At 47.0% G+C, this 15754-nt stretch overlaps 1 protein-coding gene across 5 annotated transcripts in view; it reads left to right on the top strand.

The window, feature by feature from the left end:
• The window catches only part of LOC124613920 (neurexin-1), a 2081056-nt gene that overhangs the window by 516964 nt on the left and 1548338 nt on the right, over positions 1–15754 (top strand). The window lies entirely within an intron of this gene.

Genomic DNA, 15754 nt, shown 5'->3' with positions numbered 1-15754 from the left:
CCCGCCGTGCGGCCCGACTAACACGACTGGAGATCTGGCGCGCCACACTTCCTTCCACAGTTCACCACTGGCGGCACACTTACAGCTCAACGGTGCGTCAGCGGCACTCCACGTCCCGTTTTGACGTCCTTCCTGGCAAGCTGTCCTGGGCTTACATTTCAATAAGATACCGCGTGCCTGCAGACGACGGCAGTTTCTGCTGCCTCTGTTCGTGCTTTCCAAACCGTACCTTGGCCAGCGAGGCCGCCGGATCTACCACTAATTCCGAACGTTCGGAAGACTGTGCGCAGGCCCAATAACCAACTAGTGATTTTGAAAATCTATCGCGCCAGTCGGACGGAAGTTGGCACTATATCTCTCGAGAGGAAAACCGACAACTTTATCGATCAATGCCTAGCCGAATAACTGCTTGCATAAGGGCCAAATGTGAACCAAAACGTTATTGATTTGCTCAATTTGTTAAGCCCTTATTCTTCAATAAATGATCCAGTTTTTCTGAAATTGTAATCACTTGTTTGTCTGTACTTCTACATCACATTGCCCATTTCGGTCCCATTCGGGTAATTCCTCAAGAGGTGCGTCGTCTTTTAGTCATAGAGTGTACATTCGCGTTTAGAGTCTGAAAGTTAACATGGAAATAGTTGTGTAGCGTGAGGTGGGAGCATAAAATAGTCCTTGCGTCGTGCAGCCTCTCGGTATGTCTGTGTTCCGTATCTCCTCGAGGATAAGGTGTCTACTTCCCGCATCAAAAATGACCTCATGTCTGGCAACTGAGCCTATGTGAGCCTACGTGACCGCTGAATTTCCTGTCCCAACAGATTTACAGACACAGGGATACGTGGAACCTGACTGGCCGCAAATGTGACTAATTGATATACACTGATCAGCGGCAACATAATGACCACCGACCTACTATCGATATAAACCCGTCCAGACAACAGCAGCGTCACCTGGCGAAGAATGACTGCTGGTCAGACGCGAGTGCAGATTGTGATGGCCGTGAGGCTCGGCACGAGAATTTGGGAAGCTGCACGACTTGTCGGATGTGAAGGAGGAGTACTGTGGTGAGCGGCTCCAACACGTGCAGAAACCACAAGGGACGTCGTTGGATTGGCCGAGCGCCACTGTAGTAAGGACGTCGGACTTCGTAGGCTGGACAGACTGGCAAAACAGGCTGGGCGGCGAACTGTGGCGGAACCAACATCGGACTTTAATGCTGGGCGGACTGCGGGTGAACACGAAGTGCACCGAGGAACACAACGACATCTGGAGTGTTGACTGAATTGGTCAAGTTCAAAATCGCTCTAAGCACTATGGGACTTAACATCTGACGTCATCAGTTCCCTAGACTTAGAACTAGTTAAACCTAACTAACCTCAGGTCATCACACACTTCCATGCCCGAGGCAGGATTCGAATCTGCGACCGTAGCAGCAGCGCGGTTCCGGACTGGAGCGCCTACAAACGATCAGCCACAGAGGCCGGCTGAAGTTGTCACGTGACTACCGGCACTGGACTTTGGTGCAGTGGCAGAGCATTGCACTGGCTGATGAATCCCGAAACCTTCTTCATCGTGCCGATGGCCAGGCGCGAATCCGACGTCTTCCAGGGGAACAGCTCCCTGACACCTGTGCTGTGGGACGGAGACAAGCTGGCGGCGGCTCCACTGTACTGTGGGGAACATTCACGTGGGTGCAGTGGAGCTCGTGCACGGCACCGTGAAAGCTAAGGGGTATCGTACACTGGTTGCAGACCACGTACACCCCTCGACGACGATCATCTTTCCCGAGGGCAGTGGCATTTTTAACAAGACAGTGCGCCATGTGACGAGGCCAGGAGCGTGTTGGAGTGGATCGAGTTGCAGTTCACGTGTTGGCCCCCCAAATCGCCAGATCTGAACCCGATCGAACACACCTGGGATGTGAGTGAACTTGCCGTCAGAGCTCATTCCAGTTTACTGGAATTAGGAGACCTGCGTGTGCTGATAGTGTGCCAACTTCCTCCAGCAACCTACCCAGGTTTCATGGCTTCCATGCCACGTCGCGTCGCCGCTGTTATCCGTGCCAAAGGTGCACATGCCGGCTATTGGGTAGCTGGTCTTAATGTTACGGCTGATTAGTGCAGCACCAACAGCGTGTTACGTTTCTTGTATTTTGTGAAGTGAACAATTTTAGCTTTTAAATTTGTGAAGAACGCGTTGCTGCTGATATGCTAGCTGAGCCAGGCGTTACGGAAGTGATACATATCATGCATTCGCGAGCTTGGTTCAGAAAATCAGCAAGAAAACCGATACGTCTAGTTAATATTGAAATGAGGTCATGAACGAGACTGCATAAGCTCACAGGTAACGTTTCTCACTAACAAGGGAAGGCGTCAAACACTGCCACCTAATTCGGTTCGTATTTGGCAGGTACAACCTACAACGCAATCCTCTAAAATATTTTGGCTCAAACCCCTCCTGCTTCGAAAATAGCACAGCCAAAGGTCATAACACCCAAACTATTCAAAACTGACAGGAAAAATAGACAATTCAAGACCAAACATTTTCATCTTATGCACTACTGGCCATTAAAATTGCTACACCACGAAGATGACGTGCTACAGACGCGAAATTTAACCGACGGGAAGAAGATGCTGTGATATGCAAATGATTAGCTTTTCAGAGCATTCACACAAGGTTGGCGCCGGTGGCGACACCTACAACGTGCTGACATGAGGAAAGTTTCCAACCGATTTCTCATACACAAACAGCAGTTGACCGGCGTTGCCTGGTGAAACATTGTTGTGATGCCTCGTGCAAGGAGGAGAAATGCGTACCATCACGTTTCCAACTTTGATAAAGGTCGGTTGTAGCCTATCGCGATTGCGGTTTACGGCATCGCGACATTGCTGCTCGCGTTCGTCGAGATCCAATGACTGTTAGCAGAGTATGGAATTGGTGGGTTCAGAAGGGTAATACGGAACGCCGTGCTGGATCCCAACGGCCTCGTATCACTAGCAGTCGAGGTGACAGGCATCTTATCCGCATGGCTGTAACGGATCGTGCAGCCACATCTCGATCCCTGAGTCAACAGATGGAGACGTTTGCAAGACAACAACCATCTGCACGAACAGTTCGACGACGTTTGCAGCAGCATGGACTATCAGCTCGGAGACCATATCTGCGGTTATCGTTGACGCTGCATCACAGAGAAGAGCACCTGCGATGGTGTACTCAACGACGAACCTGGGTGCACGAATGGCAAAATGTCATTTTTTCGGGTGAATCCAGGTTCCGTTTACAGTATCATATGGTCGCATCCGTGTTTGGCGACATCGCGGTGAGCGCACATTGGAAGCGTGTATTCGTCATCGCCATACTGGCGTATCACCCGGCGTGATGGTATGGGGTCCCATTGGTTTCACGTCTCGGTCACCTCTTGTTCGCATTGACGGCACTTTGAACAGTACACGTTACATTTCAGATTTGTTACGACCCGTGGCTCTACCCTTCATTAGATCCCTGCGAAAGCCTACATTTCAGCAGGATAATGCACGACCGCATGTTGCAGGTCCTGTATGGGCCTTTCTGGATACAGAAAATGTTCGACTGCTGCCCTGGTCAGCACATTCTCCAGATCTCTCACCAACTGAAAACGTCTGGTCAATGCTGGCCGTTCAACTGGCTCGTCACAATACGCTAGTCACTACTCTTGATGAAGTGTGGTATCGTGTTGAAGCCGCATGGGCAGCTGTACCTGTTCACGCCATCCAAGCTCTGTTTCACTCAATGCTGAGGCGTATCAAGGCCGTTATTACGGCCAGAGGTGCTTGTTATGGGTACTGATTTCTCAGGATCTATGCACCCAAATTGCGTGAAAATGTAATCACATGTCAGTTGTAGTATAATATATTTGTCCAATGAATACCAGTTTTCATCTGCATTTCTTCTTGGTGTTGCAATTATAATGGCCAGTAGTGCATGTGGCGTCCGCATATTATCCGAGATATTCAGGAGGCAGACTGTTGAGACTCCGCCGCTTACGTAGCTGTGAGGTAGACACGCAGTCAGCGCCGTTATCAAGTCCCCTCCTTGTGAAACAAAAATTCTGCACTATTTTTTGCTGTATATCTGTTTCCGTGTCGAAGCTCGTACGAATAGGAGAGTTGATGAGGTAGCCAGTAAGGTATGATAACAAGTGTGGAAAATTAATTTCTCGAACGACTCGGATTCTTAAAGAATTAAAATTTTAAGCCTTTTCGTATAAAAACAATTCAAACCGTGCGAATTCATCACGAGCGACTACTGACTGCAGACCGCGCGATGCGACGGTCGGTGCAGAATTTTACTTCGTGATATGAGAATTACAGTCTGATTCAGGAAACGTAGTAGGAATTTCAGAGCCGCGCATGATCAACTTTCAGAAGCGATGTTTCTGGAAATATTGCATGCGTTGTATACACAAAAATTAAATGACGACGAAATTAAAAATTTTAAAATGTGAACGAACCGTTTTTTTCCACCAGATCTTCGGAAAGAACGATGTAGTTGTGCGATGACTGCATTCATTAGATGTGTTCGGTTCCGTAGTATATTTGCCTCGAATGTGTATACGACAAGTACGTCCCATAGTTGTTGGAAAGAAACTGGGAACATGTAACGGAGTGATTGAGAGAATCGTTCTAAGGCAATCACGGTTAAAATTTTAATTCTTCACTGCACGAAGTCAATTGAGAAATTTATTTGTCTCTCGTATTATTATTCCTTAGTGATTTACTTGCGTTATTGCCCCTCCTATTTCTTCTAATTTCGAAATGAAAAAAAAAGGCTCTCGGAAGTCAACACAGTTTCTCCTCTCCCCAGCCAGATGCGTCGGCCGCTACGCCAACAGCGGTTCGTTGGACACTGTTTGCCTTAATGGTACATTAGCGCCATTAAAAAAATGTTTCTTTCTTAGACTGTCTCATAAACAGACACTGATAAACCACAACATTATCACCACTGCTCACCGCGACGTCGCATGCTGCCTGGTGGCGTTACCGGCACGTGGCACAGTAACGAAAGTATGTAAGCGGAGCAGACATGGACGGGGGGTTATCCAAGTAAAGATATGGGCTGAAAATGGGGAAACCCGTTGAAATAAACGATTTTGACAAAGGGCCGATTATTATAACGTTGAGCCTGTGAATGAATATCTCGAGAATGGCGAAGCTGGCCGAAAGTTGAGGTGCACTGTCGTGATCATATACGGAACGAGGCAGGAGGAGAGCGAAATCACCACTAGGCGCTAAATAGTTGAACGTCTGCGACTGTTCACAGAACGCGGGGTTCGAAAACTCGTCTGCTCTGTAAAGTGGGATAGGTGGTGATGTGTGGCGTCCCTGCTGAAAGAGCACAACGCTGGTGCACGTACGAGTGATTCGGAGCGCCCCCTTCGTCGCACATTGTTCAGCATGCAGCTCCGCTGCAAACCACCCATACTTGCTCACATGTTGGCTGAACAACATCCTCAATGACGACTGCAGTGGGCACAGGAGCATCGGGATTCATAATTAGTTATTTATTTCCATAAATGGTCTTCAACGACGGCGATGTCATCTTCCATCCGTATAAATGTCCGTGTCTGGAAGCCAGAACCGTGCTACAGTGGTTTGAGGAGCATTATAGTGAACTCACGTAGATGTCTCGGCGACCAAATTGGCCCGATGTAAATCCTACGGAACCCATTTCTGTCTCCTATCGGGCGCCTTCACCGCATGCCCAAGACAGCGGCCCGTTATTTACGCGAATTACATGCCCTCTGCGTAGATATCCACTGCCCCACGCCCCCACAGACCTCCCAAACAACTGTCGGATCCCTGATACACAGAATCTGTGATGTATTTCTTTCCAAAGACGAAGAAACAAGCTATTAAGCATGTCGTCATAATGCTTATGTCGTGAACCGGAAACGCAATAAATTTTTACGAAAAGTGCTCAGTTTCCATTGGTCTATCGACACCGTCAGTTTCGAGTCCATTGGCCGTCAAGAAGTTTTTCGGTGGTATTCTCAAAAACGGGGAGGTGTGGACCCAAAATATGTTTCATTTTAATACGAGCCGTGTGTGAGGCTACCCCTTGTAATGCGTACCCTAGGGAGTTGGAGCAGATGGAATGTGGGACGAGGAAGCGCTGCCGGCAGTGACGTGGCGCGAGGCCTGGCATGACGCGGCGCGCGCAGCCATCGACCCCCGCGGCCGGCCGGCGTCCACCTGTTGGCGCGCACCTGCATTGCGGCACCACGTGACGCGGCCTCTGGAGCGCGGGGCCGCGCCGCTCTGCTGTCGTCTCCTCAGTCGCGGCACCGGCTTCTTCATTCTGGAAGCGACCTCGTGGTGCGCGGCGGATGGGACGCGCGGTACCACTATCACCGCTTCCCCCTTCCTTCCCCGTCTCTGGGGGGAAACAGTACCTACAGACGACACTGTGCCCTCTTATTTCTCTCATTTTTGGTTCAAATGGTTCTGAGCACTATGGGACTTACAATCTGAGGTCATCAGTCCCCTAGAACTCAGAACTATTTAAACTTAACTAACCTAAGGACATCACACACATCCATGCCCGAGGCAGGATTCGAACCTGCGACCGTAGCGGTCGCGCGGTTCCAGATTGTAGCGCCTAGAACCGCTCGGCCACCTCGGCCGGCTTTCTCTCATTTTCCGTCGCAATCATTCCGCGACGCGTGTGTGCATGGAAGTAATACTCTTCAACTCTCGGAAATTTCGGCAGAAATCTCGAGCAACGCCTCTCCTGTAGCGCCTGCCACTGGAGTTTTCCCGACAAATCTGTAGTCTTTTGCGCCCACTAAACGGTCCCTTAACGAAACGTGCCGCTCTTCGTAGGATCTTTCGTATCCTTTGTGTTAAGACGACCTGGTAAAAGCTCCCACACTAACGAGCGGTACTCAAAAATCGGTCTTCTCAGCCACGTGTTTTGTAGCTGAATTACGATTACCTCTCCTTAAGATTCTCTCAGTGAACCTTGGCTTGCAGTCTGCTTTTCGTAGTCTACAGTCAGATTTACGTGGTGACTGTACTGTATGTTTTCCGGACGCTTACACCTAGGCTCTTTCTCGGTCGTTGTTGTTTGCAGCGATTCATAGCAAACAGCGGAATATGACAATAATAGCGATGTGTGTTACACTTTCTTAACTTCAGGGACAGCTACCACTCTCTGCGGGCCTTCCGCACTTCGCCTCGATAGTCTGTCGTTGTGACTTTCCTGCAGATATCAGCATACTCCGCCGACAACTTTCGCGATTTTCTGACCGTATCGACTAGAGTTTTGTATAAGGAGCAGGCAAATGAAAACGAGCCACATGGAAAAAACCTAACTAAACTGTTTATTATTTCAAAACGATCGGCACAAACGTGAATACATCTATCCCACTGTAACAGACGACGTTCAGTGCATTTATGGAAAATATTTGCGGTTGCCTACGAAACCACAGTCGTGCCCTGTCTTCATTCGGGCGTACAAAAATATGGAAATCGCACGAGGAGAGATTGGGAATGTGTGCAGGATGTGTAAGGACTTCTGCAGCGTACTTCAAAAAACCTCGGCAGCATGTGGGTGGGTGTTACGTCCGTTTCGATTCCTGGGCGTCCGAACTCGACGGCGCGCTTCAGTCAGTAGAAAGCGCCCACGTACTGTTGTGCCTTACTGCGGAGCCGTGCCTCACAAATTCAAAGAGCAGTGGACCATCGAAGTTACAGAAACAGGTCACAATCACTTTCCCGGACCTGGCGTACATGTTTGTTCGACTACGCCGCAGAAATTTCGCTGGAAAGCCCTTGCGCATCCTCAGTGCAGGCCCGAACTCTCTCCCCGCGCCATATCCATATTTTTGTAGCTCTGAAGAAAGGTATTCGTGGACGCCTAGTTGCTTCGACCGGGAAGGCGCACACCAGAATTCAATCACGTTTCCGTAGGCAACCGCAAACATTTTTCCACGAAGGCATTGACCACCTTGTCTCACAGTGGCATAAATGTCTTAACAGTTATAGAGAAGGAAAGCAGCCGTGCCCCGTAGAAGGAACCAACCCGGCATTTGCCTTAAGCGATCTACGTAATTCACGGAAAACTTAAATCAGGATGGCGTGAAACGGGCTCGGCCCATCGTCTTCCCGAATGCGAGTCGAGTGTGCCAGCCACCGCGCTCCCCCGCTCCGTCTTTTCATTTGACTGCCCTCCCTGTATTGTGTAAACAATAACGACGTTGCGGTGTTCCCGAAACGATCTTTAGTTCTGTCCTATCGAGGATAAGTTGTTGCTATCAATCTTCCAAGAAATCGTGAAAGCAGTACAAATCAATTACTCCCGCTGCGCACTACATGCTCCGGCGCGCACGAGGGTCCTGTACTGTTAAGTAAAATAAACATGGGCGAAATGAGAGAGAAAGATGGAACCAGTCTGTCACCTGACCTTAGCAGGCAGCCTCGACTGAGCGACAGGACAGCAGCTGCTGGCGCTCGCCGCTGTCCGCACTCTCGTTTCTGAAGGCAGCCACCCGAGGACAGCTGAAACGCAAGCTGCTCCGTGTGCCAAATAATCACGTTTTTAATGTCCACGTACTTGTTCCCTTCATCATTTCTTTTAGTCATACAGGCTGAATATTGATAAAACCGACAAACAGCAGGGACGGATTCTTGACTGGAACTGGAGAGGAAGGTGCTACGAACGTGTCTCCGAAATGCATCGTTGCCACGGTAGACGTCAGCGACGAAAGAAAGTTCCTCCAATCGTGCGCCCTATCCTTAGCCCACAGGTTACGATTATGCAGACTGATGACGCCAGTTCTGGTAAAGAGAACTGACGACAGAAATCTCTCAGTTGTGATCCTCTCGTGCAAAAACTAATGATAAAGTCTGTCCCGTAGAGGGAAATCCGCATCCGATCAGCCGCGCACTCGTTGCAGGTGGTGGGGACAGTAGCTGCTGTCGTGCGGTGTACACACGTTGCCGTACTTTGGTGTACATCATATTGGCGCGCCACTTGCCCGGAGCTCGTACTAGGGTTCGTCTCAATACGCTGTAGAACCCAGTCCTCCAGATCTGGTTTAGGCACAGTCTGCCGCTTCCCTGCACGCTTGTTTGTCTGAAAGCACCCACGATTACACAAACGCCCAAAAACGACTTGAACTGTGGTGTGATGTGGTTGGTGTCTATGGGGATAGGTGTTTTGATATAGCCCTGTTGCCTCTCGACCGTTTCTATCAACTCGGTCTCACACACCCACCATCTCGACTTATTCCCGAAATGAATACCGAACTATTCTTGTGCTTACAGTACGTTTCGACAGTCACACAGTCTCTGACATGCAAGGTACACATTGCACGAGGTCGGAAGAACTTACATTCGTGTGCGCCATGTACGATGGCAACGATGCATTTTCGGACACACTTTCATAGAATATTTATCCCTCTCTTTCCAGTCAGGAATCCGCGCCGGTAGTTTGTCGGTTTCATTAATGTTCACCCTCTACATGACATGGATAGTGTGTACAGTGTGTCCATAATTAAAGTTCCAGCTTCAAAACCCTGTAGAAAGAGAACCACAGCTCAGAGTGACGTCATATCTGTACAGAATAATTTCACATGGCGCTGTAATCGTCTCAACTTGAGTGGGGTCGGCTACAAGTAGCAGGTGAGTCGCAATACGACGGCTATGGTGTGAGCTGCACACTACGCCGCCCGTACCGCTCAATGTGCGTGATTGCAACAGTTGTGGCACTGAAATTTGTCAGGAAGTTTCATATCAGCGCACACTCCGCTGCAGAGTGAAAATTTCATTCTGGAGTTGTGGCACTGTTTGTCAGCTAAACCCGTGCACTGCTGCAAGGTCGTACAGTATCGGACGGGAAAACTCGGTTTTCAGCTGTTGTGACACAGACGCAAGGCATATTCAGAGTGCTGTCCGTCGATCTCTGGCACACACTGAAATCGAGAGGCAGCATGTTCCACAAGGGATCGGAGTGCCTCGGGGATCACGTTCAGAATGCATTGCGCTATGCACACTGGGCATAACATCTTGCAGGTATTCCCACAGCCAGAAATCACACGGATTAAGATCAGGTGAGCTCAACGACCAGGCTGTAGGGAAAGGGCGGCTGATAATTCTAGCATTTACAAACTGCCTCTACAGCAGCCGCTTTACGGGGCGTGCAATATACAGAAGAGCGCCATCTTGCAAGAAACCGATCGTATCCACAGATCACAAGTGTTGAATGGTTGCAAGAACATTGTCGCGCAAATGATTTCGACAGTGTTAATGGGTGACGGTACAGCTAAAGTGGCCAGCAGGATTCATCTGCACGAAAAAATATGGCCCTACGATAAACGATGCCGACAACCCGCGCCACACACTCACCTTTCCAGAATGAAGTGTTACTGGATGATGTGGGTGTGGGCTTTCCGTTGCACATATTCCGCAATTCTGCGTGTTGACATGACCATGGAGTTCGACATTGGCTTCGTCCGTCCACCAGAATGTTCCATGGCCATTCATTATCCACTTCCGTGCTAACAATAAATTCCAAAGCGAACGTTACTCTTGCTGGCATGTGAGCTGTGGCATGTGAACATGGGTAATTTTGCACTGACAGCCGCGCACAATGTTTCGTAGAATTTTATCCACTGTGTTCGCAGGTGTGAACAGCGTTCGGGCAATTCCCCGAGTACTGCATGTTTTCACACGATCACAAAATTGGATCATTATAGATTCCAACGAAGATGCCTTAAAGTAAAAGGTAAAACGCGTCTTGAACAATTAAAGGACACTACAACAACAAAAAGTTTGTTACTTACCAAATTAAATAATCAATAGCTGTAGACACTCAGCAAATTACGTGACATACCAGAAAATAAATTTCGGTTTAACTTCTGTAGGTCTGTATAGAATATTGTAAATATTAACGTGTTCCATGTCACTGTAATTCTCATTTCACATGCTATTAAATGCCGTTTAAAAATTTCATCGATCCATTTTGAAAAACTGTAGTCACTTTCATATCTCGGTAGGTAAATAGATTTTCGATATTTATCATGCGACGAAATACATGACTCTTTACAAGTTATAATTTGTGAAAAAACACGTTTCGATTTCTTGAACCGTTTACGAAATTTGCGGCTGATACAACCACATTGTTTACGACGAGCAAGACGCAGTACCGGTCGCATCGCGAGCGACTTGCCCGCGGCCACTGCACAGCCCGTCCGAAGACCTATCATTCAATATCTCGAGAACGGTGATAGCTATCGTTCTGCTCTCAGCTTTGAAAACAGTACGATATGTTGACTAAATTTCATACGCAATAATGTATTACCTAAAATGAACCACATGCAAAGTCTACGCAATGCGTTTTTATCTCTGCACACTCATTAAAATTTCGTGTAATGGTTTATGTAAATGCGATATAGCAAGTAACCACGACGAATAACGAAAAGAAATTCAGTCCTTTATCGAGAGAAGATATCAGGCTGTAACGTGCCCAAGAATCAAATTTTTCTACCGAATAGTTTCCTTGAAATCGGATGATAAGTATTTCTAGGCTGCCGCCGCGTCCGCGCCAACGGCTCGGCGAGAGTTCGTGTGGCCCGGGATTCCATACCTGACGTCACGCTCAGCGCGTTCTGTGATTGGCGGCGCGGACCTGGAGTGCGGCACGCAGCAGCAGCAGCAGTGTTTCGACATGTGCAAACCGCGACGCAGAGGCCGCTATGCCGCGCCGATGACGGCGTTTCCATGGCAACCACGCCGCTACCGCGTGGTTTTGAAGCACGGCCCACGGCAGACCCTGGCGGGAACCGCCCCGCCCTTAACGGCGCCCTGACTGGTGACGCGAGTCTTTGCGGACGCCGCTCCGACTGGGGTTTAGCCGCCACCACCGGTACAAGCGCAACGCATCCACACGCAACCATGTTGAGGCGCGACCTCTGAAGAAGTACACACTATATATATATATATATATATATATATATATATATATATATATATATATATATATATTGGGTCTGCCTCCATGGCATAAACAATTCGTCAGACGACTCGAGCAGTCCCTCAAAAAAGTGGTCACAATCGTCATATAGGAGATATAGATCTCGATCCTCGCCTGGAACAAACAAAATATATACCGGGTGATCAAAAAGTCGGTATAAATTTGAAAACTTATTTAACCACGGAATAATGTAGATAGAGATGTAAAAATTTACACAAATGCTTGGAATGAAATGAGGTTTTATTAGAAACAAAAAAAAAAAAATTGCTAGACGTGTGAAAGATCTCTTGCGCGCGTCGTTTGGTGATGATCGTGTGCTCAGCCGCCGCTTTCGTCATGCTTGGCCTCCCAGGTCCCCAGACCTCAGTGCGTGCGATTATTGGCTTTGGGGTTACCTGAAGTTGCAAGTGTATCGTGATCGACCGACATCTCTAGGGATGCTGAAAGACAACATCCGAATCCAATGCCTCACCATAGCTCTGGACATGCTTTACAATGCTGTTCACAACATTATTCCTCGACTACAGTTATTGTTGAGGAATGACGGTGGACATATTGATATTTCCAGTAAAGAACATCATCTTTGCTTTGTCTTACTTTGTTATGCTAATTATTGCTATTCTGATCAGATGAAGAGCCATCTGTCAGACATTTTATGAACTTTTGAATTTTTTTGGTTCTAATAAAACCCCATGTCATTCCAAGCATGTGTGTCAATTTGTACCTCTCTGTCTACATTATTCGGTGATTTATTCAGTTTTCCAATTTATACTGACTTTTTGAGCACCCGGTATATAAATCGATTTGTTAAAGAAAAATAGAATGACTATACAACTAGTACTACTAGAGAAAAGCAATTTTATTAAAAAAAATTGCATTAATGTTGCTGCTTAGCCAAGTAATTATTATTATTAGTTGCTGGAGGCTGCTCGATCATCAGTCGATGGGCAGCTTCCAGCTGCCTATCTATTGACTGGATGTCTTCAATAGTGGTTCCTGTAATACAATGAGATATAATTTTATTTATTTTGAATGCTTAGTTACACTGAAAGATCATACACATGGATATTTTTCTCTATACTTACGTGAGTGGTGTTCTTGGTTATCTGGAGCTAGGGGCTGAACACAATTATGTAGGGTATTGGTGCTACGTGGAATATCCCCCAGCTCTGCTTCCAACTCAAGCTGAATTTGCCTTACGTGATACAGAAAGGAAGAAAAAAATAAGAAGTATGAAATAAGAAAAACATTTTAATGACAAATATAAAAGAAAATGAAGTACAAATTAGAGTGAAAATTATACTCTCAAGGAAATTCCGACTGTGCCTCGATCACAGGAGGCTGGACCTCAATAGCCTGCTGCTGCAGTCCAGACTCGAGGACAAAGGCGATTTAATTAATAAGGAGAATATAACATATACAGAAAAATTCATACTGAAAAATAGAAATTATTTACTCACTTGGCAATCCCGTATCGTGGACTCATCCCAGTGGACTCTGAGGTGTTGCTGCTGTAAGATCTCTTCATCTTAACTGAAAAACACACGAACACAAAGACACACATGAATGAATGTAGGAACGCGTAACGGACGAGTGAGAAAGTCTGTTGGGGAGCGGTTCCTTATATTGATGTGATGACATAGTATCACGTGATCTCAGCATGAACACAAAGACACACATAAATGAACGTAGGAACGAGTAACGGACGAGTGAGAAAGTCTGTTGGGGAGCGGTTCCTTATATTGATGTGATGAAATAGTATCACGTGATCTCAGCATGAACCAATGGGCGTTGAGGATTTTAGGAGTTGGTGGTTGAGCTCACTAGCACCCCTAGTACTGAAAGCTGAACTAGTCAGATGCTTACAGCACCTGGAGGAGAGTTGAGCATATGATAATTTATCAAATTACAGCCAAATAATTCATACTGTGAGTGATGACGCAATTTGGAATAAACACAGTATGATATTGAATTCAGCCTTTGAATCTGAAGTCATTACGAACTCGTGAGAGAAGAATGAAATTAGATATATTGTTGATGAAGGATTTATTGTATTTCGCTCAAAGTCTGTGAGGTTAGTGATTTTTTTTGGTATGTGAATGCTATATTGATGTAATTCTAGGCCGCTGATATTAAGACAAGTGTTTCTTAGATATAGTTTAGTTTGGTAGACGCTGAATGAGATCATTTCTAAAGTCTTGAGATGATAAAAAAGAGAATTTTTTGGTATTTAGGCATGGTGTACAACAGAAAAGATGAAATTCTAGTCTATTTTGGTAAAGATTTTATGTTAGGGATTGAACTTTTTGTATGAGGAGATCAAGAAAGTGAAGGTTAAGTATTTGTTGGGCAGTATGGAATTTGGGAGAGTTCGACTTGGTTCTTATTTTTTCTAGTTGGGAACTTTGTTAGATCGACTTGCGGTGGCAGGTAGCTACGAGCGCGCGATGACTTCCGCATAGCCCGATAGAAAAACATGAGAGAGAAGGCATTGCAGCATATCTCTCTCTCTCTCACCGCTGGGGCGAGCGATATTCTCGGCTTACGTAATGGGAGCGTTCCCTAGGTGTCTTCTAGACCATGCGGATTGAATAACAGTAATGAGGTCATAGTTTAGTTACAATATTTACAGAAGAGTATGCCTTGCGCGAGAATGAAGGCCCAGGCTGTAACGTCAGCGGTCCAATGCTCCCAGTTGTGCGAGAGAGAGAAAGCTAACGATCATCATTACCCGACATTGTGGCGCCGATAGGAACTAGGCAAACACCACGTGGTGGATACACTGGATGCAGCCATCTTGAATAACGGTACATGCGTTATGTTCTGATGTCCAGGTGGCGCTCGCTGGTGGCAGCGATATGGAGTAGACTCTGGACCTCATGGTGCTGGACACAGTAGGTGCAGCCACCTTGGATAAAGGTACTTGCATCATCATTTGACGTAATGGTAGCGTCCTCTGGCGGTGGCGCTGTGTACTAAGTCAGTTTGGAGTCCAGCCCTCGTGGTGAATACACTGGGTGTCGCCATCTTGGATTACATCACAGATGAGAGCGCCCTCTGGTGGTGGCGCTGTGTAATAAGTCAGTCGGAGTCCGGACCTCGTGGCGAACACACCTGCACGAAATTGTTTAAATAAAGACTTATGCCCAAGTCCTTTTCCCACAAATCCTTAGGAGGAGGTCGGGTGACTTAGGTTGGTGGAGGCAGGCCAAGTGAGCTACCTTCCTGCGATTTTCTTTGCTTAGTAGAGATAAATGGAGTGTGGTGCATTATCCTGTTGGAATTTGAACTTACCGCCATTTTTTCTGGAGGGTTAGTTTAGTGGAGGTAGCCCAAGAATCAGCAGAAGAATCAGCAATGTTCAACGACATGAGGATGCAGAAGGCAATGGAAACCACTGCATTAAAGACCGTAACGTGTATCCACAGGACATGTGGCCTGTAATTGAAGAAGTGTCATGATGATCTCTCCATTGACAAAAGATTCCGGAATAGTCCCCCATTCGGATCTCCGGGAGGGGACTGCCAAGGGGGAGGTTACCATGGGAAAAAGATTGAAGAATCTACGAAAGGATAACGTTCTACGAGTCGGGGCGTGGAATGTCAGAAGCTTGAACGTGGTAGGGAAACTAGAAAATCTGAAAAGGGAAATGCAAAGGCTCAATCTAGATATGGTAGGGGTCAGTGAAGTGAAGTGGAAGGAAGACAAGGATTTCTGGTCAGATGAGTATCGGGTAATATCA

The sequence above is a fragment of the Schistocerca americana genome, chromosome 4, assembly GCF_021461395.2.
Source record: "Schistocerca americana isolate TAMUIC-IGC-003095 chromosome 4, iqSchAmer2.1, whole genome shotgun sequence".
NCBI classification, from domain to species: domain Eukaryota; kingdom Metazoa; phylum Arthropoda; class Insecta; order Orthoptera; family Acrididae; genus Schistocerca; species Schistocerca americana.
This window is presented reverse-complemented; position numbering and strand designations above follow the sequence as displayed.